The sequence below is a fragment of the Poeciliopsis prolifica genome, unplaced genomic scaffold, assembly GCF_027474105.1.
Source record: "Poeciliopsis prolifica strain line A6 unplaced genomic scaffold, Auburn_PproV2 SCAFFOLD015, whole genome shotgun sequence".
Classification (NCBI taxonomy): domain Eukaryota; kingdom Metazoa; phylum Chordata; class Actinopteri; order Cyprinodontiformes; family Poeciliidae; genus Poeciliopsis; species Poeciliopsis prolifica.
Window position 1 is genome coordinate 8,760,602 of NW_026562390.1, and position 26,454 is coordinate 8,787,055.

A 26,454-nucleotide genomic window follows, 5' to 3' on the forward strand; every position below is an offset into this window, starting at 1 on the left:
AACTTTCAATGATAAAAGCTTGGGTTATCACTGAACCAGTTCTAGGATTTTCCTGCTGGAGCAAAATGTGGCAAATGATACAAAAAGATGGAGCTTAAGCATCAGCTATTTATTGAATGAATAGACAGTTTGGACATATAACTAGTATATAGAAATGACAGATGGATCTAAAGTGCAGAGCTTGTCTTTTTCATAAAAGCTACAAACAAAATGAAATACTCTCACAGAATATAAGTCAGTTTGGGTGGTATTAATCAATATGGGAAACTAGTGTCTCAGTTCTTCGCCTCCCTCCAGGTTATGGTGAGATCCACCCTATTCATAATTTGTCCCACCAGATGGTAGCTTCCACAGCTGTCAGACCATCCATGGCTGATCAGAGTCTCCTTGTATGATGAATGGGATTCATATATCCTGGTAGGGGGAGAGCGGATGTCCATCACTTACAATTCTTAGCTTAGGGTTTGTCTTCAAACAATGCAATGTGAAATTAACAAATCACTGCTTGCTGCTGGAAAGTATTCACAGCGTTTCACTTTTTACACTTTTTGCTATGTGACAGCTTTATTCCAAATTGTATTAAATTGTTTTCTTTCTTCAAAATTCTACACACAAATACTCATCATGACAACGTGGGAAACCTTTTTGGAGTGTTTTGAAAATTTCAGTTACAGAAATCTACAGTCAATGGACAGATCAAAAAGAAACAAAGTTCATAGTGGATGTAAATGTTGTGTTTAGCTAAAAACCTCTTTATATCCTGCCTTCCAAACAAGCCTCAAGGTGAGGATGAGTTTTGCTTTCCTGGCTTCATCATGCCATGTAGTCTTTTCAGTCTTTTCAGCTGTCAAATATTTTTAAAACCAATTGTTTGCTTTTTGTTAAGAATGTATTCATCAGCTGAAACATTGACATCATAGGTGCATCTTGCAGAAGTGTGCATGCTGCTGGAACTTTCTACATTACAACCACAGACATCAACAAGCTTCACTGGGATTTAACATGAGAGACCAAAGCAAAGTAGTGAATTTATGATCCTTCAAATGATGCACTGAATTTATGATGTGTTTAAATGGAGTTGTGCATCTCTCCATGTCCTCCAAAGTTACAATGGATTTCTCTGCCGCTTCTCAGATTAGTGCTCCTTTTTCATTCTCAAGTTTCATATGTTTGAAACTCTGTCAACTCTGTCAATATTCAGATGATGGATTAAACAATCCTGTACAATATGATCAAAGGTTAACTCATTAAACTTCACCAAAACGTACTATGTAATGAGTCTTAGGTGTTTAATAGTCTCCATAAATGTACTTATTTAAATAATATTGACTGACCAAACTTCTGAGATCTTCACAGAACAGCTGTATGCATATTTCTGCAAGGACTTCCGAAATCCAGAAGGAGGTCAAACAATGACAGCAGCTCCCAGTGTATAGAAGGAATCACAGAATTCCTGTACCCACCCAGGTGGGTAAAGGATTGCAGTACACCTAACCACCCAACCTTGGTGGTACACCTAACCACCAAGAGACCCAGATTCAGAACTAATTTACACCCGAAAGTCTGCCAGAAGAAAAGTCTGACTAATAGGTATATATTGTTCTGGAATAAAAATATCTACCCTATAATCCTTCAATTGATGCAGTAAATATAGATCAACAAACAGGGAGTTTTTACCATTGTACAAAGTTCTGACAATGTGCTCTTCCTGTTGATTCAGCATAGCTCGTCTTACTGCTTTTATTCCGCAGCACATCTTAATCAGTTCAAAAGATAGTTTTTATTGTAGTATGTGAGAAATAAGAGGAAAATTGATGTGTTAGAAAGCACATAGTTCATCATAGAGATACGCATTTTCAAATACAATCTGAAAAAACAGAGTTTTTCAGATTAAAATGTATTCTTTCCCTCATAGTCATCCATTTTCAGTTATGGTTCACATAGCCTCATTTTACTGTTTGCTGACTGGAGGGGAAAGTGGTGTAGCTCTCTGCCAATGCAGCCTATCAAATTCAAGGTTAACCAATACAGGCTTTTCTGAAATGTCCTTCTGCTCAAAGCTGTTGTAGTGAGCTCTCATTCCTTTGCCGCCTATTCACCTGAACACTAGCTTTGTCATTCTTACCTTTCATTTTTTTTCTAGTGAGTCATTGAGAGGCAGATTGAACAAGCGGAAGAGTACAGTAGTTGGCCAAGTTAATTTAAAAGATGGTGTATATATTTATGATTGCAATTGATTGGGAAGTTAAATTTTTGTTCATGTATTTTGTTTTCTGTGTTATTTTTATGCCATGGGTGGAGTCACGATTCCTGTACAACTAAGTAAAAAACCCATTAACAAGAGAGCCTGTGATAAATGGAAGTGATGAGATACTGTGAAAAGGTGATGTCATTGTTATGCATCTATTTGAATAATTTTATTCTGTAATGGTCGTGTTTTAAACTCGCCACATGGTTTAGATATTCTGTCAAGAGGTTTCAACTGGTAAGAATGAGCTGCCATTTCTGCTTCAACAGTTTTTTTCCTATTTTTGATTGCATCAGCAAAGATTTGTTTTTTTCAGGTGACTGATCATAAAGATTTTTGTTTCGGCTGTTATTTTGTCTGCAAGTTCATCTTCTTGGTCTTCAAATTAAGGTGTAATTCCATGTACAGAGTCTGATGAAACTTTTATGGTAGTTTTGATCAACGAGAAGTTTGTGGAAAATCATAATAATATGATGAAGCAGACAGAAAAGAAGTTCTCCACTTTTGGAGACCATAGAAGCAATCACGGTTATCGGTCCAAGAGAATAAAGCCAAAGTTTGGTGATATGAAATGTGTCTCAAGTGAAAACTGGAATATTCAGTGTATAAAATGCAGACACTGAATATTTACATAAAGTGAATTGAGGTGTAATTCAGCTTTAAACTGTCTCAAAGGTGCTCTCTAGTAACCCAGCTAGATTTCTGTGATGCTGGACATTTTAGGAGGTAATAATTTTTACGACAACACGACATTATTCATTCGATGAAAATGCACATTTTGAGTGTCATGATCAGATCAAACGTTTTGAGCTTCCCTGTGCAGCTAACTTTTCAAGCGGATTTTCAGGACACATAATATAAACATGCAGAAACTGATGGAAAAGAAAAAAAAACTTTCTGCTTTTCTGTTTCACTGTATTTTTATGTTACCTTTCTATAGTTTCACAGTTTGTCAGTGTTTATTGTTGCAGTTTGAAATAAAAGATATGAGACATTTATGGCTATATGCCTTCAATAGTTTTATGCTTGATGTGAAAGCATCTCAAGGTTTATGAAAGGTACTCTGTAAATGTGAAAAAAATATTCCTAATTTTCTGCTTCTTAGTGCAGTTTTGGTTGAAGTGATTTTGTGATGTTTTGGGGGAATGGTAGACATCACATCTGGGTGTGGCTGGTGAAATTAAACACACCTTTTCAAAAATTGTGCTTAATTCATGATTTTGCAAAAGAGAGAAATTATAAGGCCAGGTAAGAACCAGCCCACTCTGTCCTATGCCACACCATACAGAGGGTGCAGAACTCTGTATGGTTATTGAGAAACCATTCCTTGCTGGATGTGTGAACTCTGTTGAAGTTTAAAATTTTACCCAATCACTAACATTTGGGTGTGACGGATGTAATGCATCATTTCTATGAACGAGAAGGTTGTCAGTGCTAATTCAATAGCTGAATAAATGCTACTGAAAAACTACAGATTACAATTCTAAAATGGCACAGAAAATCAATGCTATTGTTCACAACTCCTCAATAGAAGAAAATCCTACATTTACCAGTGAAGGGAGAAGACAATTGAGCAGATTTGTGTATAAATCTGCTAGGCAACCAAACTGCCCAGTTTGGTTGGCGTCTCTTGATAAATAAAACCATAATTTGAAATCTGCAATTTATTCTTAGCCTGATTATCTTCATCTGATAATACAATTTGTTTTATAATCAAAACATCTAAATTTCTAACTAAATTTAAAGCAGAAAAATATTCTGGATCTGTGGTTCAACATTGGGCAGAAACTGAGACCTGGAACAGAAATTGTGGAGACTAAAAGTACATTTTGCTGATTACAGCAGTTTCTTACCATGTGTATTCTGGACGCAGGATGGGGCAATGAATTGCTGACCAAAGACCTGTGCCATGCTGCTTGGTCTCCACATCTGAAGGAAGATTATCTTTTCCCTCATTTATAATATAATCACACCTAGAGAAACACTATATTACATTCTAATTTTTCAAAATATCTCAAACAAATAAATTAGCTGTTACTTCATCTCTTTCCATATTCCTATATCAGGTGGTGAGGGGAGTGGTTTCTAGGACTGTGCTTTTCAGCGATCTCCCACTCCTACTGAACATTCTCACCCAACCTCCCTCTCTGCAATCAGCCTGTGGATCAATTAGACAGAGACACAGACAGATTGATATTGGTCAAATAGAGTGATACACCAGCAGATTAATGATTATTCAGTGAGGATGTACTGCCATGGAACCGAATCTCTAACACCAACTTATCCCCGCCGTCCACTGCTAGACACAAATATACCCGAGCGTCTTGCTAATTTTAAAGATAAACATCGCCAGATGAAAATGGAATTGGAAATTAATCATAGCTATAAATTAAGTCACCTTTGGGGATGAGCTTCTTCCTCATTCACAGAGTAACAGGTATAGCTAAAGATACCATGGAGCTGTGTATGCATGAGCTGCAGGATAGAAGGGAATTTAAATTATGACAAATGTTATAATATGATTTGCAGACAAAGCAGGAGTTTGAGATTTTTTTTTTTTTTACAACTATGAGCCAGAGAGAGAGAGGGAGACAGTGAATGGTGGCAAAGCAAGTTATGTGCCACACAATAAAGCTGCTTTCCATCGCTTTGGGCACACTTTACTGCTGCTCTTGATATCAGTATTAAAAGTGATTTGCAGCTCGGCATGTGGCAAGGAATCAAAACTTAATTTAGGCAGATAAAGATGCCATTTGGGAGGGAGATAAAGTGCTGCATCATGGAAGATGTGTTCCCCAGCCTGCTCTCAGCGCCTCACCCTCACAGCGCCCTCAGATTTACAAGCTCTTTTTTCCTGCTCCATAAAACAGCAAATCTGCTCGCCAGGCGACACAGGCAAATGTTAATGGATTCATTTGTCAGGAACCCTCCACTTATTTACAGTCCTCTTCCATTACCGTCGCTCCTCCTGTAAGAGAAAATCCAGTGGCCAAAGTCAAAATATCGATTCGCCCGTCCATCAGCCTGTGAGTCATCCCATAAAGCACTGCAAACTGAAGACACTGCTGCCACCAGGAGTGTGGCTCAACATGACACTTACACAATCACCACAGAGGCACCTTTCCTCTTAAATTATGTAATCCAGTGAAGCTAAGATGAGAAATTAACCACGTCTGCTGTTACTTTAAAAGAGATATTCGCATCATGGAGGTTCAGATTAGTTTATGGAGACTATTTACACAGCTTCTTCTGCCTTATTAGCACATTTATAGCAAAACCAACATTAATTTACCCTGCTCTCTCTATGTTCACCAAGTCACTCCCTCACTTGGCTTGTTCATCTCTGAAATCTTGCTCCCCCGCCTCTCCTGCCTCCTCCTACAATGGCCGATGACCATACTTATGCAAATGTAATTAATTTCTGTGAGAAATTATAATTAGTCTGGTATCTCTGTGAGTTCTTAACGTCCCACGAAGGATAGGTCAGATGTCTGAGAATGCTTCAGTTCCTATAAGTCTGGCAAGTGTGAGTTTGTTAAAAACAGTTTCATCATGTGGGATTTTTTTCATACATGAAAAACATCATTTCATATGTTCATATGTTCAATTCCATATTTTTTTATTTTGTCACCATTAGAAAAACTTAAAGATCTCCATGTGAGTTACCATAGGGATGTACATAGAATTTTCCGAGCTAGATTTTATGATTACAATTATTTGTAATTATTTTTTTTAAATGTAAGTTACTGGAGGAGTCTAAAAAGTTGGTAAATATATGGTAAGTTGTTGAACCAGCAACTCTGAAAGCAGTGGAAGTACAAGTTTTTCAGGAAACTGTAAAACAAGTATAGTACGAAATATAAAAAAAATTCAAATTTATTAGAAATTTTTAAAATACTTTTTACATCTACTTTTTATTAATGATTTAGACCTGAAATCAAAATTATTTCCACAGCCCTTGGTGACGCCGGAAGATTTGGCAACAGTTTTTGTATTTCCTCCCAACAGTACTGGTAAAATTCTCCTTCACTCTGCAGAAGATCCATAGACCACCGCAGTTGTTCTTGAGTGATTGCTGATGCAAGCCAGGCCTTGACCCCTTTCACCATTCACTGATAGTACAGACTTCTCATTTGAAGTCTCTGCCTGGAGGAAGTTTAAAGTCTCGCTGTGGCACAGACCAGAAACACACCCTTCAACACATCTTATATCTTCACCACTGCTCAGGTCAGATCAAAGAGTCTGGGTTCACTCTGTTCAATATCTACCCAAACCTTTGGAGATCAACCAAGCAGATCTGAAATGTGTCCATGTACAGATTGCTACCAGGCATAGTGACGCAAGACAAAACTAGAGTATGTACAAAAACATAAATGCATAAAATTGTGCCTCCAATAAATTCACTCCAATCATCTTGTATCTCATGCCTGTCAAGGTTCAGCTTGGTTTATTCCTCTTCCTCCATTGTTGGAATTACTCCTGCTTTTTTTAGCCTAAATGGTACACCTAAGGACATTACAAGGTTTCTGCCAGCTGTTTTCTTTTTCTTTTTTTTAAAGACATTAAATTGCAGCCTGTGCTGGTGGCATTTCAAAACAGGAGAGCAGTGCTTCGATATCCACGAGGCAGTTGCAGGATGTCTGTGAATCACTGTTTAATAACAACTCGGTACATCCTTGAAGAAAAGTGCCTTCGCTCTTTCCTTCATGCTGTGACTCAGACCTTCAGAGGTTCTTCTATAGAAACTACATAAAAGCCTGTGATTATCTCTTGCTAACCTTAGCTCAGAGGACATACAGCTATAGGATTTCACTGTTGTTGAATTTCATGATTTCCTCCCCATACGTTTACAGCATTTCATTCCCCTTTTCAACTCTTTTTTTTTTTCCCTTCTAATTCTTTTCCTTCTCATTAGGAACCCAACTTCCCCCATTCATGCTGGGAAATGGTTTGGCCTCTCTGAAGTAAACAGGCATTAATCACTTCTTGAGAGAAATTGTCAAAGGAACAGCCCAAGGCATTTGGAGGGGGGGGCCACACAGAAGCTCATGGGACTATTGGAGATAGATGTTGGAGGGCTGCAGGGTGTTGTGGCCCCCTATGGGATCTGTACAGCAGTGGCAGATAGGGTCAGCACGTCCACCTTGGCTAAGTGTGTCAAGGACAGAGAGAGGAGGAGGTGAGACTCTGGCTGCTGGTTGAAGCTGCTGCAGTGAACTGCAGGATGAAAATGTCTTTGTTTCTTCATTAGCCTAGCCCCTTTTTAGGAGCGAGACGCTCCTTCTTTGGCAAGGTATAGACAAGTAATGAGGGATTAGTGTCAGCGTCCTTAACTGGCAAACATGGAAGACAAAAAGTAGATGTGGGACTTTTCTGAATTCTTTATAATTTCAAGTTCCCAAAAATTTGTGTTGAATTTAAAATTTTTAATGTAAATCATCATCAAGATTTCTTTCTTTTTTAATTGAGTGAATTAATAACTCTGTCCAAGACAGCAGCACGATATTTATGAAGCATTAAAGACAAGTATTGTTTGCTAGATAGAATTATGACTTCTAGTTTTTCTTGACTGAACTGTCAAGAAAATGAAAAATGCTTCGTGGTGACTCATAAACGTCAGAAATTAATTCATGTGCACTATAATGCTAAAAGAATTGACGCGCTACATTACATCATGACTGGCCTATTCATAGTTGTCAATATGCATCTATTTGTAGCTGAACAGGCAGTTTTTCATACAGCTAATGCAACTTGTCCTGTGTCTTAATAATTAGTGTTAACATATGTAAAATTACTTGTTAAATCTGAGTTTAAAATCTATCTACAAGAAACCCTCGAGCTGAGATGTAGATTTTAGCCGTACTGCTATAGCTCGCTTTCCATCCATTGTCTACACCTGATTTATCAAAGCATTGCAAAGTGATTGGTGCCTATTTCCAAGGTAGGCACTTGCAAACTTGGGAAGACAAGAGGTGGGGTGACCTGTGACCCTTTATATAAGTCACAGGTCTGTCACACAGCTCCTATTGTAGTTCAGATGATTGTTCTCTGATCATATTAACCCAAAGCTTGGGCTAACATGTTAAAAATGTGTATCTGACAAGAGTCAACAGGTGTCTCTTAAATATACACAGAAATATAAAGACGCCACAGCAAAGAGTGTTTGAATGTTATTCAGTGCTTAACGTTTAATCAAACTTTTGGATTTTTATTTCACATTTTTTGTTCTTATTATAGCTTTTGTTGTCTTGAATTTTCATCAGAATATTGCATGTCTCCTTTAAGCTATTACAGCCTCTGCTGGCCCTCAGCTCGTTACAGCGATTGCACTTAGAGAGACAGCAGGGAGACATATGTTACTCATCTTAAGTGGTGCTTTAAAATGTATTGATGGTTTAAAAGCAGCTTGTAAGTGATCAATGAGGAGACTCTTTTGTCTATTTTGCCATCATGGCCAATCGGGAACAATAGCGAAACAGTCATGTTACTGTGGCGTCAAATTACATTTCGGAAAATAGGTTTTGTACAGTTTTATACCAAATTTAAGCCACACACCTTTAATACCCATACTACTCCATAACTGTTGCTATATATCATCTTCTGTGTGCCACTATTTCTGGAGTGGAATAAGCAGTAATGAAGGCTGTTTGCTTTATCTGAAGTGGCAGTACGACAACAACTGGAGCCTTGGCAACACATCCCGACTGGCAGATGGCTGCCAAGCAGAGCCTGGATGTCATTGGGAAGGAGGCGAAAAGCAGCTTTTATACTCAAAGTTTATATTTCACGTCTTTAAAAACCTGAAAGTGCATAAAGCCATCAGAAAATAAATTTAAGGTGTTTCGTCTGATCTTGACATGGTACAAAAATATAATTGAATTGTTTCACGGCTTGAAGGATTACACGACACCTTCCAATGAAAACATAAATAATTCTATTGTTAAATTATAAGATGTGCAATAAAAACTTTTTACAGTGCTGTGTGAGACAAAAGTATTCACATCTTTTGAATTGCCTCACATTTTGTCATGCTTCAGCCACAAACTTTAATGTATTTTAATGGGATTTTATGCAACAAACTAACCTAGAGTAGTAATTTCTTTTTCTTTTTTTCAGCCTCCATGAGTCACCAGTTGAAAACACTTTTCACAGCAGTTACAGCTTTTAATGTGCGTCTCAGTCAGCAGTAATATTTGTCCATCCTTCTCAGTGAAATAGTTCCAGCTAAGTCAGAATGGATGGAGAATATTTGTCAAGATGACTATTTAAATTAAAATTTGGTCTGGTCTTTGACATTATCATTTTTTTTAAATACAATTTTTAGCTCCAACTTCCTATTAATTTTGACCAGCTTCCTTTTCTTTTCTGAAGAAAAGTTGCACGACATCCTGATGTTGTCTCCACCGTACTCATGGTGAGAGTGATGCGTTCTAGATGACATGCACTTATTAATAGCATTTTGCATGTAGGTTGTTGTGTGACCAAATTACATTCTGTGTCTCATAAATATCTTGCAGCTAACTGGTTGCATTTGTGCCGTGCTGTTTCCATTTTAAGCCAATGGACTGAACAGTGGTCTCTGAAATAATCAGTTAGAGAACATAACTCTGCTTTAAACTTTCTCCAAACCTTTCTTCAAAAAATTCCCTCTCCAAAAAATTGCACACATTGATGGACTGTTTGTACTGTTTAGGGGGTTTCATTCATTCATTCATTCATTCATTCATTCATTCATTCATCTAATTCACATTGGTTGAACTAGGCTTTATGTTGTTATACCAGAGCATCTGGCGCTTATTCAAGTTTTCAGATTGCAGCTTGTTAAAAAAGTATGTAATACATTGTGTTAGGTTTTCACATCAAGTCCAGCATTCCACTGAAGTTTGCTGTTGTGAAAATGTATAAAAATGTTTTGATTATGAATTCTTTTTGTTTTTTGTTTTTTTTTAACAGTTTTATATTTGAATTATTTGTCCTTTTTCAGGATTATAAAAAAAACAACTTGAATTTCTGCTTGCTGAAAAAAAAAAAAGAAGAGTGGTATAATGTTCTGAAGCATAAGAGCTCTCGACTTACTCTAAAAGCCTTTCATCTCGCTCGCCTGAAAGAGAGGCCTGTTGTTCTTTGTTAGAGTGTTAGTTTCAGCTATGTTTTGAACTGACGCGACACGGTCGGGGATGTTTGTACATCAAGGATTTGAATTGTGGATGGGTAAAGGCCTGCCTGTTGATGTATGAGCAGGATGTCAACTCTGTCTGTTAACGATGATTTATGGTTGCTCGAGGGGGAGGGAGCAGCATCAGGTTGTGGTAATGCAGACGGACTGGGAAAGCTACTGTAAACACAGTGTATGACATCTAATGAAGGCTCTCACAGGAATCCATTACACCCTTTCACATTCCTGTGTGGTGATAACACGAGAGAAATAGTCCTGTTTCACAATAACAAAAGGCTAAAGCACTCCATCTAATCATTAATGTCCAACTTCCTGACAGCAGAAAAGACCTGTTTGTCAAAGGAAAGGAATTCTATCCTAATAATCACAATTATAATTGAAATGAAAATTTAAACGTTGCATTGAGAAAGATTAACAAATATTTGTAAAATCAAACTTTAAACCATTTTTTGGGAAGTTAGTGGAAACCATAAAAAGTCCCTTTTGCAGCTTGCCGCAAATTATGTGTGCAAATCAAACTTTAAATTTAAGACCACAATCAAAAATTTTGGCCCTCATTCAAAATATGTATGGGATAAAATTAACAGAAAAATCACTGAAAGTACATCTGGTGGTTTCATCATGATTAGGGAATGCTTTTCTTCAACATGGACAAGGAAGCAGGTCAGAATTTATTGAAAGAAGGCTGGAGTTACACACAAGAGTAAAATCTGTGAAAGACTGCAAAGCATTTGAGATTGGTGTGTGGGGTTTCAGTTCTAGCAGAACAAGAAGTCCAAACACACAGCGAGACATACAATAGAACAATTTAGATGGAGGCATATTTATATGTTATAGTGGTCCAGTCAAAGTCCACACCTGAATCTTACTGAGTATTTGGAATTCGATTTGTACCGATTCTCTCCATCCAGTCTGATGAAGCTTCAGCAATTTGGCTAAGAACGGACAAAAATGCTCTAGATGTGGAAAGATGGTGCAGACATTCTCCAAAATATTTACATGGTCCTACAAAATACTGACACAGTGGAGTTTCAGGGAGATGCACACAGATATTAAGATATATGCATGGCAAAATTCTGAGGTTTTTTTTGTGATAAAAAAATGTAATAACATTTTGAGAATTGTGAATTATTTTCCTTCATAATCAGTGTATAATCTCTTCTCCTGTGACGCTAAGCCGAACCCGATACGATCTGCTTGGGTCTGGTGGAAAGCACAGATTGCATTATTCTGTAACCTGAAACACATCAAAGAAATTCCAATAAGCAGGACGGACATTTCCCAAAGAGCATCCGCAGGGGTTGCTGGTGGCAAACGACACTGATGGGTGGGGGGTCAGTGTGTCAAACCCCAATCCTGTGCCATTACTCAGTGCAGGTTGCATTACTATTTCTGTCATCTGATCCGTACCAGCAAATGGGATGTGTAAACAAAATGAGTACGGGGTGAATGAAAAGGCAGGGTTTTTTTTTTTTTTTTACACCCAACCTTTGCTCAGTACAGGAAGAGGTTGCTCTTGCAAAGTAGACAGGGAGGAAAACTGGCAACACAAGGCTAAATCAATGGAAGAGCAGCTGACTGACTCAAGGTTCTCTAGAGAGCATGAGGGAGTTAAAGGAAGTGTAAAGTTCAAAAACAGTTGTGTAAGTGCTTTTGATGAGTGTCTGTATCAGCACACGGAGGACAAAAGAGGACAGAATCCGCGGGTCTGTTTATTCACACTCGCCTGGTAAGCACTGTTTTCTGGGAATGACCTGCTTGTCTCATTAATAGGTTGTTGCCGTAGGGAAGCAATATGCAAACTATGCAGGAAAAAGGGAAGCAAAAAAAACGCACCCTGGTCACACACATTCACTGGGACAGCAAACATAATCACATACAGCCACTGTGCAATAAATTATTCTGCTTGAGCACGAACTCCGGATACGTACAATCATGATTGCAATTTGTAAATAAACATCTGCTTCCGATGAAGAGATGAGACTCAATCAGGTTTCTTTGGCGTGCTGCGTAAGCCGTTTCTGCTATTCCAGTCATTTGGAATTAAGCATTCATTAATCAGAGATATTTTTTTAATATTTGGCACCTTGCGCCTAAAAGACGTTATCCAAACAAATGTTTTATTGAAAACGTAATGCTCTGCTATGATCAAACGATGTACTTAATCACTGGGGTAGAAAGAAAATGGGAAATTGCATATTAATGAATTTTATCCAGAAAAAAAAATAATTGAACTAAACATTTTAGATGAAATCTTAAGAAAAAAGGCTGGTTATAAATGGCACTTTGAAAAGATAGGTTTAAAGTACCAAAACAAAGCAAAGCAGTCAAAAGAAAACAAAAGAAACAACTTCTGCACATGATAATGCAGTAGCCTCTAAAGGCCTTGGGAGATGGAAATGTAGGAGTCCTGATGAAAAAACAAAAGAGGGCCCTCATTCCAATTTCGTTGCTCCTCTGCACCAGATTGGAGCCCAGAGAGCCTTTTAGCACACCCCTGCTGTGATGAGCTGAGGCAGGAATCGCCGGGGCTTCCAGTCGGGTTTCACTCCAGGCTTACAGACCACAGAGAGAGGGGGATTGGTTTGGTCCCTTCAGGGCAGGGGCCAACTGATATCCCAGGACCCCCTGCCCTGCTTTGGCTCCAGGTTATGGCAGGTTACAGCAGGGGGTCCTCTACTATTCAACTCCTGAAGGGTGTCCTTACTCTTTGGTTGAACCTCAATTAAAAAGGTTCAAAGTGAACACAGAAATATAACCTTTAAATAGAAAGACAATGGAAATGATTGTGGTGAAATAAATTTGATTCAGAAAGCAACATGACCAATTATTGCTGAAATCCTGCAGCAATAACAGAAAGAGAAAACTGTGGTTTGCTTATACATCCTAGTTTGAAGAAGTCTTACTCTTTTTCCTGTTTTGTCATGCTATTCCAATGGGTCTTATTTGAATTTGAATGGCTTGCATTTAGCCTCTTATCTCTTGTACTCCAAATTATATTAACAAATATATCTTCTAAAGTTCCCTACGATTCCTACAATACTTTTCTAAATCACTTCAGTATGAATTCAACTGTTCTGTGAAGGCCTCTGGGGATTGTCAGACAACATTATTGAATAACACAAGAAACAGCAAACAAGTTAGGGGTGACATTGTGGGGGTGTTTAAATAAGAGTTTGGAGAAAAAACAAAAGCTCAACCTCTTTGAATTGAAAAAGTACAATTCAATTCATCATTCAAAAATGGAAACCATTTGCCATATCCACAAACCTAGAAAAACATGGTTGTTCATCTAAACTGAGGAGAGCATTAATCAGAGGACCAACCAAGGGGTCCCTAGAAACTCTGAAAAAACTTGCACAGCTTAGGTAATATATACGCTGCACAAATCTGAATGCCAAGATAAAAAAAATAAAGGTTGACGTTAAAAGAACCATAAAAATCTTTAGTTGAAGTTTCCTTAGAAATTAGTTAAATATAGGGTAATGCTGGGAGAAAATCTGCATAAGGCTGCATAAGACCTAAGATTTGGTAAAGGTTAATGTTTCATCAAGACAACAATCCCAACCACATAGATCTATAATAAAATTGTGTCAATTATCACACACCAGTTGAGAGGTAAATCCAAATAATAAACATTTAGTTAATGTTTTCAGATAATCCCCATCCAGTCTTAGCTAGAGCACTCTGATAAAGGATAATTAAGGAAAACAGTTTTTTCTAAACGTGCAAATCTTGTCGAGAGGGAACAACTTGCTGTTGTAATTGCAAGGATAGGTACTGTAAGTCTATGTAGCATATTTTTCTGCTGATCATAATAGTTAGTCTCTTAAATCCCACTAAAATATATTGAACTGTGGGGCTTTAACATAACAAAAGGTGAAATGTTCAGAGGTATGAAGACTGTTGCAAGGCATTGTAAAAGATGTGCTAAAGTAAATTCCAACACAAAATACCCCAAAATAGCTGTTGTTCCCCTTAAATTATAACTTAACAGCCACCTTTTAGCTGTAAACAGCCTTTTTGGAAGGCAAAGACTCTGAAGTTAAGAGAGGAAATGTTAAAGATGCAAACATGTGCTTGCTTGCAGGAACTCCTGATAATTAACTTTCATTCCAAAGCCCTGGATTACAATGGCCATGGTGCCGCTGAAACCCTCTTTTTCGAAGCACAAGCCTGTCTATGGTTTCGGTTAGCTGCCTTGTAGGTACAACGCAAACATTAGCGGTCTCAATTTCATCAACATTGTTGCTACACTTAAGTGCAGTAATCTAATCCCCTCTGAAACGCAGAGGTTTCAACCTTAGCCAGCAGGCTGGGAGGGGAGTGGAGCTAAGTGGAAGCGGAGGAGGGTGTCGTCCCTCCTCCGCAGCGTTATGGTCTACTGTAGAAGTGGAGGTTGGCCTGGAGGGGGTTTTCAGCAGGGTTCCTCTACCCGAGGTGTTAAATTCTAAACCACATTTATTATCAGGAAAAATGCTTTTCTTTCAGCATCTGCTCACTTAGCTTTAATTATAGCTTCCTTTCAGGGGAGGAAGGCCATTAAACTGGGTTGGGTCCTTGACTCTATCTCCTGTGAGCGGCGTTGGGAACAGTGTCATGACCAGATGCAGCTCAGATATACGAACAGCAAAATGTATACTTCCTTTTCACCATGAAGCAAACGTCCAATAACAGCTGGTCTCAGGCCTGTAATCTCAGAGAACTGGGATGAGTTTTAATGAAAAAGTAAGCATGAAAAGTTCCCTCGTCCACAGATTTATGACTGAAACACAATTTGTATTTGACTGAATGAAACCGTGTTCTGCACACGCTTGTTGCTCCTACTATGCGTCCTGCACTTGGCCCATTTCCCCCTCATTGTTGATGTGAGTACCCCACTGGGGAAGTAGACCAGAGAGATTAAAAATGTTTCCTGTTCGTGCAGCTTTGATGTTATGTTCCTGCGAGAAATGCTGCTCAGTTGCATTTTTACTTCATCTGCTTCATGTCATTCAACATGTACAACTACCTTAAAACGTTACTGAAGCCAGTTCTGCTTTCCGTTGCCAGTATTTAAAGAAAAATCATGTTATAAGAGCAGAAGCTTGCTGCATTGATGAAAAACGTTTTTATTCATTTGAATGTTGTTGTTTTTTTCTTTCATTTCTTGATAAACACAGAGCCTAAAAGAGTGCAGCTGCTGGCACCTTTGCAAAGACACAAAACTATGTTTTCCGCATTACTGCATTTCCAAACTTTATTTTTTTACGGTTTAGTTGGGCTGTGATGCTTCATAGTGAATCTAACTGAGTCTTTTCTTTGCGACTTCTGTGTTTTGTTTTCTGTCTGCTGTGGGTTTTTACAAGAACAAGTCCATAAAATAATTCGTAATTCTTAATTGACCATCAATTGGTCTGTCAGTGTGAATGGTTGCATGTCTCTCTGTGTTAGTTCTGTGATAAACCAGGGTTCTTTGCAGAATGTGCTTATTCCTGAGTTAATGTTGAACAGGGTGCCCTTCTTTTCTCCCTGCACTGGATCAAACAGATTTTAGGAATAAATGTATGAATATCTTTTAAAACTGGACAATGCTTTAAATGCTTGTGTTATTCACATTTTATTCAATAATAGCTACCTGCAAGACATAGTGTTAGGAAGACGTCAGGGTATTTCAAATATTAAGTTCTCTTTTTTTTTATTTTCTGACAGAATATGATTTAACTGCACTTAATCAGACTCATAACCTCAGTGAGATGTCTTGTACCTTTTTTATATACATAAATGTATAAATGTTCAATTTCTTCTAATAAATGTTCTGCATGGCTCATGTGTGTTTCACTTTTGCAAAACCTAATCATAAAATTCTGTGCTGAAGCACGGCAGTGATACATTTCTCTAATGGAGAATGTATTACCGCGTAAAAAATTGTTTTGCACCACATAAAACGAATGTAAAAGCCAAGAAGTGAATTTTATTTTACCATGATATAATATCTGAGAAAAGAACGGGTCCAGTGTTTCTATGAAGCAAGGTTTTGTAGAGCAACTAATGGTAATAGTTTCTTTGCCTGTGCCAATCACTGTGCGATTGTTTTAACAAATGAAGAAACTGTCAGACTGCTTGCTGTAAGTTAAAAGATAGTAGGTGCAGCATCCATTTCATCTGACTTTAGCAGAATTGTTTAAAACAATTTGACAGCTGTCAGTTGCAGAGAAGCAGAGATGTACCTTTGCTTCTCGAACTCATGTTTGTTTAAAAATTATCACTGGAGAGTTACAACCAGACAATTCGTAAGCAGAATGGATAAGGCAGATTAATGCATCTTGTCAGCCTCCCAGCACACTGATGACTGATTTCATCAGTGCAGTGACGTCTTGACGTCATACATGATGAGCGTATCTAGTCATATATGCTCATGATGAGAGAAAAAATTTTTTTTCTACAGGTAAGAGAACTATTACAGTGTCTTAAAATCTCCTTCTAAACTAACCTTTTAATGGAAAATAATACTTGAAAAGAGAAAAAGATATTGTTGTACATCTGGTCCTGTTAGTACAGTGAATCCCTGATATTTGAAGTGGCTATCAACCACAGATGACTGCAAGCAATCCGTGAATCCTTAAAGACTATTTCCTAAAATGCTTAGAACTGCCTATTGGTTCAAGCATCAAATGTACCTTAATATGCCTTAATATGTCAACTGTAGTAGCTAATATCAACAGGTTTTTTTTTTCAGCTTTTGGGGTTACAGCCAATCAGCAGGAAGCAAAATTAATGATACTCTTTGATGGGCTGCTTTTCAATTGCAGGCCAACAGCATGTCAAGTAGCATTGTGTCTAGTTATTTCAGCTATTAAAAAATCTGCATATATGCAAATTTTTTGCAGATAATTTGGAGTTGAAATTAATAAAAATGCTGAGTTTTTTTAATTATTATTTTATTTAGGTCAAACGTCAAATAATGTACTTGCCATACCAATTAAAAGAACCAGCAAATAAATATGAAATGTGGTTGAAAGGCCTGTTCATCATATCTTTGTTTTGAAATCCTTTCCTTATGCATACCTTTATTTAGATTCAGAAAAATGTTTTGTATTAATACAGGAAAGCCTTAAGTCTTCACAGCAGCTGGAGTTTTCTCCCCACTGTCAGTATGATTGACAATTGTCTCAGTGCATAAATTACAACATACAGAGTTACAACATAAACAGATACAACAAAATCAAGTAATAAGCCTCAGAAGTAGGCAATTAAAAGCTCTAAATGTAAATCAGCTGCTTGTACCACACTCCCACCTTTTTCCGGTCTGTAGTTGCTGGTAAATTAAGGAGGCCAGCCCCCCGCTAAGTCACCGCAGACTGGCTCCACATTAACCAGGGTTGCTGGGCTCTTCTTCAGTCAGTTATGTGTCATGTCAAAGTCTTCCAATCCTAAAATAATAGCAAAGAAATCCAGGATTTTTGGCCAGCTAATGCCTACAGACAAACACAAAGGAAAATACAAACAGACACAGTCTGTTTGCATATTTGCAGGCTGGAAAGAAGCCAGACATGCAACTATCCCGTTTCACTCATCAGATAGAAATGCATTTCCTGCACAAGTACTTCCTACATCTTTTCAGGATTTTGACTCTTATTCCTGTCACCTAAGCTAAAAACAGATCACATACCGTCTTCTGTTTAGACAGAGGAGAAAGAGGTAAAAAAAAAAAAATAAGCCGCTATTTTCTTACAAACAACTTTCCAGTCATCTGTTTTAATATTTCAGGACGATGTCATCTTGAGGTCGAACTTGTACATGAAAATTTTTCATTTCAGAGACTCCAGATTGGACAGGGTTGATGAGAGATCTACGATGTACCAGATGGCACAATATGTGTTCTTGCTGGTTGGCAGTCTGACCCTCCAGAATATTAAGATGAGTGCATCTTGGATGTTCTGTTAAAGAGTGAGCTTTCTTGGAGTGAGAGTGTCGATCTGTCACTCTGTGCATTAGACTGGACATGACTGGGATTTGCCTGTACAAATCTACTTTGAATTTCAAATACAAATTCAAAACTCTTTTGAAAGAAATCATCCTTATTCTGGACATGTAAATATTGTAATACAATATATTATTGATGTTTAAGGGGTAAAAAAGTGATGGGAAACTGTTTCAAATAGGTATTTAGGATTCCCCTACTGGACAATGCAAACATGTCTGACTTGTGGGCTTGTTTAAGGTTTTACATGAGTAATTTAAACTTGGGTTGCATCTTTTCATCAAGGGAGCTGGGCTCTTTCATTAACCTCTTACAGCCGTGAACGAGACAAGAGGCAGCTGGACTGCATTTGGGCACAGACGACGACTCGCCATGTGTTCAGCCTTTAGTGTGGCATTAAGGAGAACTGGGATGTCGGGAAGGTAGATTGCAAAAGCACAACACTTGCTTTTGAAATGATTGCCGATTACCTCTGTAAATTCAGAAGTTTCACACTACTTAGAGGTAGAACAGCAGAGAATGAAAGGCAATGACTGGACTGAAATCTTAAGTGTTTATGCAAGATATAATTTCATGTCTTAAATAATATGATACAAAATTTATTTTTCCATTTTGCTTCAAAGCTTTCTTGAAGGAAAAGGTTTGCCATGGTTGGTGGTTGTTTTTCTCTTTGTAGGCTTGTTCATTGCACCTGCTGCTCGTCTACTTATCAAACCAAAGTCTACTTATCAAACCAAAGTCTACTTATCAAACCACAGTCTAAAAGACCCAGAAGGACTTCTGTTCACTGTCAAATTGGCCATTTGGCCCTCCCTCTTGCCGTACATCGATTCAGTCCTAGTCACTTACCCACTGTTTCCGTGTTCCCTGGAAACACCAACCTTGACTTCATATGAACCAGTGCTTCGATGCACAAGCCACCTTGTAGTTTTGATCACAACTAATTCTCCTCTACTGCTGATTCTCCACCTTACCTCAACCAATCATAACTCATCTGTTTATTCCACCTCAACTACAATGCCACCGTTCCTCGTTCATTCATCTTAACTGAGGAAATACAGGTAATTCACTGACTGACACTTGTTTTTCCACAGGGTCTCTTTGGGATCAACAGTCCTTTCTCTCGTCGGTGTCAGCTGTGCAACAAGCTGACACCAGTGACCTCTGTAAGAGATCACTGGCTTCTCCTAAATGCTGAATCATTATTCATGCTCTGTAATTAGAGCTATTCCTGACATTGTCTCTTTGTTGCATTGTGTCAAGACATTGGAGTGACAAATTCACATGTTATGAGATAAAATGGGTTGGCTAAGTGCAAGAAGGTTGTAGATTCAAATGTGAGCTGGTGAATTTCTGTTTTAGATTTAGGATTAGTGTTAACTGAATGGTAACTAGGAAACTAAATCTGGATAAAAAGTTCAAGTATATTTCAAATCCGATTTTGCTGAATATGCTTTCTACCAAAGCAAGACTGTGAAGACTCCCTGCATCTTATGTTGTAACACACACCGACTCTTTTTGCACCAGATGAAAAGGATCAGTTGTATATCTGAGGTGGGAGAGATGGAAATATATTGCCCATTAAGTCTACGACTGAACAATGATACAAGCTAGTAAATTTATAGAAGTATAAAACACTAAATGCTCTGATGCGATTGTGATTTCATGACAAGGAAATGGGTTAATTAATAACTGTCTCGGCGAGTAGCTTTCAAGCTTGAGCTGTGCTGTAATTAGGTTGAACTGACCGTTGCATTAGCAGAAGGACATGAAGCAGTTTCAGGACTTTTCTTTTCTCAGATGGGTGAGACACAACATTAATCACAGTAATGTTACTGCAGTGAGGATACAGACAGCCCATGACTCCTCCTCTGCATAATATCCTAAAATGAGCCCAGGGTTCTGCTGCACAGTAAAGCTTTCATGGGGACGCTTATAGCCCCGTAGTTCACACAAAAGGAAAGTTTCCTCTTTTGACTCAGTGGGAAAACTTTTACTGTTGTGTCTGTTATGGCTGTGAATCTGCAGATTGTTATTTTGTTTCAATGTTATTACAGACTTTACTTAAAAAATATAAATAGATGAAATAGAGATTTAGAAGTATACAATACCTCAAAATGTAAGCAAGAAAGAAGATTTAAAAAGCGCCTCTTTCACTTCAGTGTTTTTTTTTACTTGCACTTTTGCAGCCCAGCTGTTTTAACTTTAATTATACTTTTAAGAGAAAATGAATAGCATCGAGATCCTAAATGTACTTAAAGATTATTCATAATTGCATATTTTCTCTAAAATTACTTATAATTGTAGATAATGTTTATAGAAATGTTTTTTTTACTATACTAGAGAAATATGCTGCTGAAACTATATTTTAAACATATCATTTATAATGAATTTTCTGCTGCAGCTTTGAGAAAAGTTGTTAGTAAACCATAAATGTTCCACCAGCATTATTTGTTGTTGATTTGTTTCTTTAAGTTATATTTTCTATTCACCAGAGTGACTATCTTCAAATTCTGGTGATTCATTTTCTTGCACATCACGGCCAGAGATGTGTGATGATATTACAAATTTCCCATTTTCTCTCCACAGTAAACATTGCCCGGATTTGTGTTGGCATAGCAAAATATTTTTAGCTGAAAATGACAGAACGAACATTGAGAACAAAATATATAGAGTAGATTGAAATTTGAGATCCAATATGTCATTCTGTTACTAACACAGCTCTCCAAAGTTTAGGAAAACACACACTGACAAGAGATGCATCTCTTTAACTTGGTGCTCCTGCATAGGGAATGGCAATGTATAATCTACTATCCATGGGATCTGCTGAAACAGTAACATACTTCCATCACTAGATGATGACAGTTGGTCTGACATAAGGCAAAGTCAGCAATGCAGTCAATTAGTGAGCTATACATCTAAATAGCGTGAGGTAGAATAGATTACCAAAGCCGGGATTGGAATATCCTCTAGAAGTTGTCTGAGAGGGAGCAACATTGTCGGTCTGATGCCAGCAATCTTTAACAAGTGCCAATTCTGCTCCAACACTGAACCACTTTGAGGGCAACAACAAAATTAATTAAAGTTTGATTAATTGATCTTATGAAGGTCATCCAGCGAAAAGTGCCAATGTCCAATCTACATAAGCTCTAAGGAGAGAACTTAGAGCTTATTTAATTTTAATTATTGAATTTTATGTTTATCAAATTCAAAGGTTCTTTCATTGCAATGTCATCCAATAAAAAAATTAAAAAAATCAAGGATGAAAGCAAGGAGCTAATGCCTGAAAACATTTATTTGTGTATCAACATTTCTCTTTACCAAGCTGTATTTAAAATGTTTGTGTTTTACATGCAACAGCGGAGACATACTTAGAAATTCAATAAATTGAAATATCAGTTCTGGTGAGGCTTGGACAACAGATTAAAGTATCTTTAGTGAACTACCTTGAAGCAGCATGTATGCATATATCTCTGTATTTCAGTTACATGTTCTTAATGTTTAAAAATTATTTGCTGCCATTTTATACACAATATAATCATAACTACAGTTTAGTATCTTAGATCAAAGCTTATTTTGGAAATGAAACGGCCTATTCAAAACCTGCATTTGTAATATATATTTGTTGTATGTACATACATACAACAAAAATAAACAAAATCAAATAAAACTTTATATTCACATAAAATCTTATTAAAATAAATCAATGTATGTGGTTGTGATGTGTTCTTCAATCAACAAGCAGATGTATTTACTTTAAAGTCTGTATCCAAAAGAGCCGGGGTGTATATCTGCGTTACCTAGTAGTCATGAAGACTAAAAGCAGATTGGTGGACTGACATTATAGCTGTCAAGTCCTCCTACTTCCTGGCCATCCAGAGATGGGATTGATCTAGCTCCTCTTCCAGTGTATTACCCTAACATCTAAAATATTACACCGTCATATCCACTGACCTGTACATGTTCATGCATCTTTTCTCACCTCCTCTAATCGCAGGGTGTGACTGGCAGGTGTGCGCCTGCAGCTGCAGCTCATCAAGTCTAATCAGAAGGAGCATGAAGAAGAGGAAGAGTAAAAGGAGTTAACCACCTACAGCTCTTCCTCAGTGCCAATATGGATCCTCTGCGGCAAATGACAGATTGCTTTGCCTTCCTGCGTGCTACCATTTCCCACATTCATGCTGAGTTCCTCTGTTTCATTGCTCTCCTTCCTTACTCCTTCTGACTGCTGGAGAATTCTAACCAACATTTCTCTAACAGTGAACCACTTATGTCTCTTCCTTAATATCAACCCAGAATCTCACTGTACACCCAGGAGGACCATCTACTTGTTTCAATAAACCATTCAAAATTTTGATTTATGTCTGTGAATGTTGCCAACATGAGTCTTATTCTTTAACATGACAGATACTTCCTTTTTAATGTCCTCCATATGAGAGAAAATCTGTATATTTGTATATGTATTCAATTACTTTTACTTCCCATCTCAATTCAGTTTCAATTGTAAGATGTGTGTGTTTTAAAAAAATCAAAGTGTTGAAACAATTAGCTGTTTTCTGTGATACGCCTCATTTCGCCACAATGGTAAACACCCAAAGCCATACACGCTTCTTTCAGATGAGTGAAGAAAACGTTTACATATATTCACTTCCACCAGTCACCATTTGCAGATATTACAGATATTCCCTCTCCTCCTTCAAGTATTTATACTCTTCCAGAAAGTTCTCTGGGGAGAAGAGCTAAGACAGCAAAGCTCTTCCTGCTCCAACAGACTGCAGCAAAATCCATTAATCGGCTTTTGTGGTCAAACGAAATAAAACTGCAGGCAGCATTAGGCCGGTTTAATGCGTGCCAGTTTTGTTTGTCCTGCGTGAATTGCACGTCCTCGGAGCAGCAGCTCAGCATCTTCCACTTAAAAAAAAAAAAAAAAAAGATTTCATTACGGCAAGGCTTGGACTGGCAGAGTTATTGTGAAGTGACTGCTTGACTCATTTCTGCAGCTGGTGGCTCAGTGGAAGCGGAGAGCTAAGATGGAGCTTCTCAGTGTGGGGTCTTACCAACAGCTTCACACATAATAAGCACCAAGTATGTGAGGCGCAACTCCTCTGAGCATATGAAGACTGGTTATCATGCAGAAAACTGCAGAGGGGAGCATTAACTGTAATAAAGACTGCTGGAAAACTTTTCATTTCAGACTCAAAATGTCACTTGAGTCAGACTAATAAATCAGAAGGATAGAAGAAGAAATACTTTGGATGTAGTTCTGCTTACATCAAGCTATGTAGCTCCGTACAGATGATCTAGCTTGTTATTTTGGTGTTACTGTGACGTTAAATGATCATCAGTTCAAATGAAGTTTCACCTGCCATTAAAAAAGGATTTTGTCTGTTTTGTCTGATCTGTGACACCATGACATTTTCAGTTATGAATTTGTTTTCTGCTGCTTGAGAAAGCAGGCATGTTCCATGGCAACCAGTGAAAAGTGTCAACTACGTGAGTCTCATGGTCAATACAACAGAAATGGCAACGCTGTCGGATAAAAAGAGCCGTTTGTGGTTCAGTTTCCAAACATCCCATGTCTGCAGCTCAGTGCAGTCTGACCACAGCTGACATTAGATGGCAGCTCAGACAAAAGTGGAAAATGCATAATTTGTTGTTTCTGCAAAAATTGCAACAGCCAATTACTCAAGTACATTAGTGTATGCTTGAAATATGACTGCATATCTGTAATCGTACAAGTGTATTGTGAAAGCACTGACATAAGGTGAGAGGGAAAAACATGAATCTAGTCAAATCCTGCTCTGAATGTACAGAGCCCTTACTGCTTATTGACATTTCTGTCTGGAAAATAAACAGTCTTTAAATGAATGTAGCTTTTACTGCTGTAAGTATAATGAAAAAATAAATAAATCTTTCAGTACATTCATTGTGTGTGTGAGAGAGCAGGGGATAATGTTAGGAAATTATTATTTTACCAAAATCCTTGGTATTTGTACTCCACATAAATTAATCAAGGTATCGAAATAAATGCTATGTTGTAATTTTGCCAACTTGTATTTCACTTTTAAATTTAAGCCGTGTTTTTTATTTATAGTGTTGAATAAAGTCAATAAATATGCCGTACAAGACAAAAAATGGGCCAGGTTTATCTTGCCAGAACTGCAGCAAAGTGTGCAGTCTGGGTTTCTGGCATGAGTGCCAACCTGCACAAACACTTCCAATATAGTGGTTCATGTCTGACCAGTATATTGTGACTTCTTTCAGTTTAAGTTGGTCCAAATGGTCTTATTAAAGGGAATGCTCTAATGTGTTTATAGAAATAGCATTAATGATCCATGTGTTTTTAATTCATCCGTTTCGTATTAAAATGATCTAGTTCAGGTTTGATCAGTCAAAGTAGATTTTGAACTAGGAATTAATTTCTTACAGAAACCTTTCTGAGACATTAATAAAGATAAATGTAATCTAAAATTGTCCAGTGCAATTCAGAGTTCTTAAACAGCAAAACAGACTTTTACTTTAGCATGTTTTCCTATAGTAGAGCCCCATTTTTTGGACATGAAAAACAATTGAATGGAAAAGTTATTCAGGGCCTAAGTGGCAATCTTCTCTTAATAGTTATACTGCTCCCTCTTAAGGACACTCTGGGCAGGGAGCCATGTTGCCAATATTAAAAACCGTTTCTGAAAGTGTGGCATCACAGGGTCATCGAGTCTCCATACCATTAGATTCCATCTACAATCTGAAATGGTCCATAGTACTCCAGGAAAAGTCATTTCTGACCCACCCTGACAAATATAAATCTGTGGAATTTCCCACATGCCACTGGGTCTTCTTCTGGATGTGTGTGATTTTGTGCCACTTAGATTGAGCTCTTCATCAACAAACCCTCTGGTGTATAACAAAGGGAGGAAAAGGCACATGAAGCTCTCTGTTAAGCATGGGCCTATGATGCTTTTGGGCCTGTTTATTTTCTAAGGGAACTCAGGAAGCTTTGAAATACCAGGAAATTTCATCAAAAAGTCTAGTGTACTCCACTGGCAAACCGAAAATGTTTCATTCCAATGATTCGAAACCTATGGCCAAGTCAACAAAGAAATGGTTTACCAGCCACAAAATCAATCGTCTTTCATGGTCATCTTAGTCCCCAGAAATAAAATAGAAAAAAACTTACAGTCTTGGCTCAATAAGTGGGGCTGTAAGATTGTTCAAAGAGGAGTAATCAAAGCATACTTTCTCTGTTTGCCTCATCACCGTGAAACTATAACTCGGTCATGTTCCATAGGTAAAAATCAATAATTGTGGCTGCATCGCTGAAGGAAGTTGAAGGTTGTGTGATATTAACAGATAAATTTAATTCAGGAAATGTTGTCCTTTTCAATAGAATGTGAAAATCTGGACGTCGCTGTATATGTGAATGTTTACACCATGCATTCTTTATTAGAACATCTTGTCTGTGATCACTGATTACAAAATGCCATTTGTCAAAGGTTGCTGAAAAACAAATGCTGAAAAACAAATGAACTCATAAGGATATGGTTATTTCATGAAAATATAAATAAAAAAACTACTAATGACTAATGATGCAGGTCCTGCTTTTTGCATGTAATGATGTTTATTGGAAACATATATAAATAAGCCACATTATTAATGACATCGGTAAAAGGAAGAATATTGGTGTACAGTGAGCTTAATGAGACCATGAGAGACCTTGGTTTATGGAAAAAAAAAAATATTGTTGTATTCTTGCTTTACAGGTCTCAGGATAAGTTTTACACAGATTATGAGTTTCATTCCTCCAATAACAGATTTCATGACCTCAACATTGGGTTCCAGAGTTGAATAAAAAAAAATTCCTCTGAGTCAAAACTTGCATATTTATTTATTAATCCACATCAAATGACCTTTGTTTATTTGCACAAAAGCCAATGCAGATTTGCTTGAGAAAATTTCCAAACACTGGGTCACTTCACACCTCAAAGGTTTCCCCTGAGCTTTCTTCAGAGGGTTGCAGGAGATTCAGTTTTTCCTTGGCATTAAGATTAATAAGACCATTTCCCTCTGAGA